This window comes from Morone saxatilis, unplaced genomic scaffold (genome assembly GCF_004916995.1).
Source record: "Morone saxatilis isolate NCDOM2014 unplaced genomic scaffold, NCSU_SB_2.0 Contig14, whole genome shotgun sequence".
Lineage (NCBI taxonomy): Eukaryota > Metazoa > Chordata > Actinopteri > Moronidae > Morone > Morone saxatilis.
Window position 1 is genome coordinate 355547 of NW_023339696.1, and position 6492 is coordinate 362038.

The following is a 6492-nucleotide window of genomic DNA, read 5'->3' on the forward strand; positions in this document are numbered from 1 at the left end:
ATGATGTAAATTATAGTCACGCGCGCAAAACGGCCAAGTAAACGGCTTCACTCCGGTCAATAGTCCACATTTGTGCGTTGCTGCTATTTTGATGTATTTTTATTAGGTTGCATATTTTGTGGGTTGGGTTTTTTGTGGTTTTGTGGTTTGTGCGATTGATCTGCGGTTTTTTTTTTTGTTTTTGGCGTTGTGTGTTTTTTTTTTAGGGAGTCGGTTTTTGTGTGTTTTTCGTGGGGTGGGGTGGGGGTTTGTTGTGTGTTTGGTTGATGCAAATCCAAAAACACACCAACACATAAAACCAATCCAACAGAAAAGTGCTGCAATCACCAGAAACGCCCTCGACAAAACGAAGTGCGCCAAGGCACCTAGGAGGAACCTCGACCCTGAGGGATGGACCAGTCCTGTGGACGCGAGACCTCAAGAAACGCATGAAGCAGAAGAAAGTTTGGCCTATTTTTGCGACAGAAGACGCACAGCGGTTAACGTTTTTTTTCACACGTCTCTTCTTTAACACTCCCTGGCCGTAATCTTTATAATATACAGCATAATCTTGTATCACGCGCCCATTACTACTACTATAATGTGCATACTTGCATTTAACTATTCATAGCAGAAGAATATTGATAATTATTATAACATTATATATTTTGTTATAATTATACAATACTCAATAAAAAGATTACGTCAATGACCAAAGGAACAACACGTCAACTCCTCTTTCCCCCAAACTGTTCAGCTCCTTCTTCTTCTTTTTTCTTCTGGGACTGGTCCATAGTCGGCTCGTACTCGGCCTGCGCATTCCGTTTGTCGAGTGTTTGTGTGTTTTTGAAATTGCAGCATTTTTCTTTGGCTTTGCTGTTTGTGGGTTTGTAAGTTTTTGCTTCTGCTTCGTTTCTGTGATCTTGCATTTTTCTGTTGGATTTGTTTTATGTGTTTGTGTGTTTTTGGATTTGCATCATTCCCGTGTTTGAAGCGCGTTTGCCCTTGTCGGCCACAGTACTATGCTACCCCATGCATATTTTTCTAGATCAACACTCTCTAGATCCAACCCTCTGTCCCACATAGGATCTGATCACCCTATGTATGAGTGATTGGTGTGGTACTTCTTTGGCTCTTACAGACTTACCTGTTGGCCACACTGACTTCACCTCCTACTGCTACAAAAAGCTGCGTATTACAGGTAACTAACTTACTTAAATAATTCGTCCGCACAAATGATCAAAAACGACCCTGCTGGGCTCCGTGTCTCAGGTTTATTGCTAATAGCAGCCATTACTTTAACGGGACTGAGTTGGGGGGACAGTTTTCTCGCTTGTTATGGCTCACCTGTATCTTTCTTTTTCTCGTGGTATGTGTAGACAGCTCCGGCCGTACAGTTCTTCCCATGGCGAGTCATTGTATTTTTCTTCCAATTTAAATCAGCTACAAGAGTTGTAAGGAAAATGAATGGTGTTAATGTTGCTGTAACCACAGAGGCTAAGATGCTAACATTCGCTGCTAAAAATAAAGATAACGTTACATATATGGAACACATGCACTGGTCAGATGTATTCAGAAATGGTCATATTATAAAAAGACATAAAAGAAGAAAAAGAAGCGCTCTTTGACCGACTCATTACCAGTGCTGACGAAAGTTTGTCTATCAAGCAATAATACCTTCGTCGTCTCCTTGTTATCCTGCTTTTGCTTCCGCGTCCTCCGCGTTCTCCTTCTTCTGTGCGTTTTTTGGCGGATTTCAAGATAACTTTCAAGATACCGCCACCTACCGGAGCAGCGTATGTAGAGCTGGATCTTACATTATACATCTTGATCCAGTATGGTCCAGACTGGACCAACATCAAGACTGGAGACTGGACCGTCCAGTGTGTAACATTTAGGAGGATATATTAGCAAAAATGGAATATAATATTCATAGTATGTATATTAGTGTATAATCACCTGAATCACCTTAGAATGAGTCGTATAGTTTATCTACATGCATGTCTCCTGCCATTGAGGCTGTCATGTTTCTACAGTAGTCCAGAACAGACAAACCAAACACAGGACATAGATTGGGCCACTCACGTTTTTCACAGCCACCATAGTCTCTCCTTATCACTTGGAAGAGTGAGGGAGAGTGAAGCAAGGGAGTTTCAATCTGCAACAATACCATTACATGCCATTAAATCTTACATAGACTGCTAAATACTAAGACATTCATTACCCGTCTCTGTACTTCCCACACCCTATATCAATGTGTTCCTAGTATCCCTTCCAAATCCCACCCTTGTCTAGCCTCTCTCAACCTTTGTGGCATGTTACCCTTTCTTCATTACACTGGCGGACTCGGGGGGGAAAAAAGGCCCCTATGGTAGATATAACATGATAAGGTGCCCTCTAGGATGTCCTTCCCCGACGCTTTGCTACTGTTTTATTAATTATTAATTTACAACAACAATTTACTTTACTCTACTTTACTTCACAGAAGTGTACCAAATGCTGAGATATAGGCCTACTGTATATATTTTTTAGGCTTTCTGGCATGCACTAAAATCATAAGGCCTTGCCCCCCATGAAGCTTTGGCAACCACATCCACAGCAATGTTGAGACCTGGACCCTTTCTAAGGGACACTGATACATACAAAGATCAAAAGCTGGAATTTTCTTCTTGAACCCAGAGATCATGAATTTAATTTTAGATGAATTTGACAGAACAGAGGACTAATATGTATACCTTTCCTCTAGATGGTGCCATCATCTCATCCTCAAATAAAGACTTCCAGAAACCTTGGAGGACTATGTCATATGATGAACCATTATCATTGTCAACAATTTCCCAAAAACATTCATCCATTAATACCTGCATAGTGCAGTTTAATACGCACACCATTCCTCCACGTAGAATCATGTGCTTTTTATCCAAGAATACCCAAATTACAGCTTCGTTATTGATAATAGATTCCATCTTCCGATTCCTAAACCATTGTGATCAATCTTTAGCTTCAGAATGGGTCTTTTCCTGGTTTAAAATTGGAATCACTGTTTCCATTTTGTTTTAACTTACATACCTCCCAGATATATTTAAAAAAAAAAAGCATGGATTTCATCTATCATCTCAATGTTTTAGCAGTTCATAACTTATCTTATCTTGCTCTGGATTATATTCCTATTCACATTGTACATTTATCTACCCATGTATGCCAAACAATTTAAAATTTACATTTACATTTCTTTGTATTTTGTTTATCAAAATACTTTTTTCCCCCTGTAAAACAAAATGTGCTTATATAAACATGAACCAACAAATTTCAACCAATAATACCATCAATACTAATAACAATACTCCTCAGTCTTCACTTTTAGCAACACAGAGCTAAGATTCATGCAATGTCATTGCTTTCTGGGGGCTGAACCTTACAGGGACAAGACTAAAATAAAAAGAGTATATCTTAAATAACTAAATTTTTTAAATAATCTAAACTTAAAAAATAAACATTGTACCTCTTTATAGGCTTTTATTTCTACTAAAAATGTTTTGCATTGGTTAAATCATTTGAAAAAGTATTTCATGTGTTTATTAATAAAAAAAAGTGTACCCACTGGCTTAAACCACCACCATTACCATAATGGGGTGTTGAGCCACTTGTAACTCAAAGTGCTTGTACTTGTGTCCTGAACTGACAGTGCTGTTAGTAGTGCCTGTGTTTACCTTATATGTCTTGTTTATTTCTGCATCTGTACAGCAGCATTTCCTGCCTATGTGACTGTGGATTTCCTGTTAGCAGATCCCTACACCCATTGCAACTAAAGCTCAAACTAACACATGCACAGAATAAAAAGAAAAAACAATGATTAGCAGGCACTTTTCTACACATCACTCATAGACACAAGGCACCAATACTGGAAAACACAACACTTTCTCTGGCACTGACCGCCTTAGTTCTTGGGTTTCCTAAATTAACCTAGAAACATTTAGAGAAAGTTAATATATATTTCTGGAGTTTGATTTTCTTTCAGGGTGGAGACACATAAACATACAAAAATGTATCAGGATAATAATCAGGGAAGAGTCACATCTTCTTGCACAGATAAATACAGTAGAAATATAAACACCAAGTTGACCCGCAGTTATCTTCTTAGTTCATACCAGCAGGTCCAGACCATATAAGGTCAGATATATTCAGATTGTTGAGTCATAGTTAAAAGTAAAATCTGGAGTTAGTGATGTGATGAGAGTGGTAAGGGAGGCTATAGCAGATAGTGGGACTTGACCACCTTCATAAACAACTATCCCCCATAGGCAGCCCGCCCAGCAGTTATCAGGAGCACTTCTCTTTATCTGCACTCTTTGAACATGAGCCCGTCACTATCACTCCATCAGCACCCTGCCCATTTCCCATGCCTGCTGCACATTCTTTCTGTTTTCAACACAAATCCGCTTCACTGCCCAACTGTTTAAGATCAGACAGAAACATTTTGAGTTAGGGGATAAGCCCCATAAATTACTGGCCCGACAGTTAAGAGGCTTACAAGCTAGTAGAGCCATACACAAAATGAAATCGAAATCTGGGGAACTGGTTGTTGATCCTAAATGTATAAATGATTGTTTTAGGGAATATTACGCAGAGTTGTACATGTCAAAAGGGGGGTGTCTCTGATTGGCTGGGGCGTCTGAGGCTCCCTAAATTGAATGATGCTGCACAAGAGGCTTTAAATTCTGACATCACCACTCAAGAGATTTTGGACTTTATAAAATCAACGGCAAGGCCGCTGGCCCCAATGGTTTCGGAATTGAACTGTATAAAAAGTATTCTGAGAAGATTGCTTCCCTTCCATTGAGGATGTTCAGTCATTCATTTGAAATCCAGAAATTTCCCTCCACGTTATATGAAGCCAATATCTCATTATTATTAAAAGAGGGTAGGAAGGAGAGTGATCTTTTCATCCTATTGCATTGTTGAAATCAGACATGAACATCTTTGCGAAGTTATTAGCAAATAGGGTAAATAAATATATATATATCATCTGTTATTCATGCTGATCAAACTGGCTTTGTCCCCAATAGGTTCTAATTTTTTAATGTCAGGAGATTAATGAATATAATGTATCATGGGTATAGTAGGGGTTCAAGGGTGGCTGCCCTCTGCCTAGATGCAGAAAAGGCATTTGACCAAGTGGAATGGGCCTACATGGTGAAGGTTTTTGTGGATTACAATACTTTATGCCCATCCATCTTCCTCCATCCTCACAAATCAAGAAAGATCAGTGCCATTCTTATTACACCGCGGGACACGCCAGGGCTGCCCCCTCAGCCCGTTGCTCTTTGCCATTGCTATTGAGCCTCTTGCCATTAGTATTAGGAACCACCCTTCTATTGAACCCATCCGATTGGGTAATGTGGAGCATCATATTTCCCTATACGTGGATGATGTTGTTCTATTCATATCACAGCCTGAGCAATCCGTTCCTGTTCTACTAGATCTTATAAGAACATTTGGTGAAGTTTCAGGATACACCATTAACTGGCAGAAGAATTTAGAATTTATGTCGCTGGGTGCTGATCTCAATGCTGAATTTTTGTATAATCTCCCATTCAAAATTACAGAAAGACTGAAGTATCTTGGAGTAGTTCTGCCAAAAGACCCTAAGCTAATTTTTAAGTTGAATTTTCTTGAGAAAGTGGAAAAACTGAGAAGGGACATTGAAGAATGGAGGACTCTTCCTCTTTCTAAAGTGGGTCGAAAAAATGCCATCAGAATGGTCTCCCTGCCTCTCTTTCAAAATTTACCCATTTTTTTGGCACGTTATTTTTTCAAAACTTTAGATTCGATAGTTATGCCTTTTATTTGGGGCTTCAAAGCTCATAGAATTTCAAAACCTCATTTACATAAACCAGGAGAAATGGGAGGGTTAGGAGTACCATATTTCCTGCATTATTATTGGGCAGCGAATGCTAGGGCCCTTGTCTATTGGCAGGCGGGTAACAAGATGGAAGTATCTGCTGAGACTCCCCCCTGGGTTGCCATCGAAATGAGTGATGTCAAGAACAGTTCTCTTCCAGCACTTCTCTTCTCAGGACCCAGACCCCCTGCAGTTAAGGTGGATAACATGATAGTTTTTAATTGCTTAAAAATATGGCAGCAAATTAGAAAGGGCTGCAGGGCTGCCAGACACTTCTATTCATGCCCCAGTATCGCATTCATGCATTCTCCCCATCCCTTTCGGATGGGTCCTTCAACATTTCGAGGTTAAAAGGTTTAGTTACTTTGAAAGATTTCTATATTAACAAACAGTTTGCCACATTTACTCAATTAAAAAACAAGTTTTCTCTTCCCACAACGCATTTTTTCTGAAATTTGCAGATTAGGAATTATGTCAGTCAATGTATGAGTCTCCCCTGGAAGGTAAAATGATTTATAAGCTTTTGTTGAGTCTGCCTGAATCCAAAAAAATGGTCTCAGGCTTTGTAAATATATTTTCTGAACAAGTGGTTTATGCCATGCACTCTTTGA

The 6492-nt window shown here is 39.4% G+C and overlaps 1 long non-coding RNA gene across 1 annotated transcript; it reads right to left on the bottom strand.

Annotated features, from left to right (window-relative positions):
- Positions 1 to 1337: 1337 nt before the first annotated feature.
- Positions 1338 to 1727, bottom strand: LOC118322827. The gene is made up of 2 exons (XR_004796470.1): positions 1657 to 1727; positions 1338 to 1422 (listed from the first exon to the last, which is right to left on the bottom strand). It is a non-coding gene; the product is annotated as an uncharacterized LOC118322827 (long non-coding RNA).
- Between the last annotated feature and the right edge of the window lie 4765 nt (positions 1728 to 6492).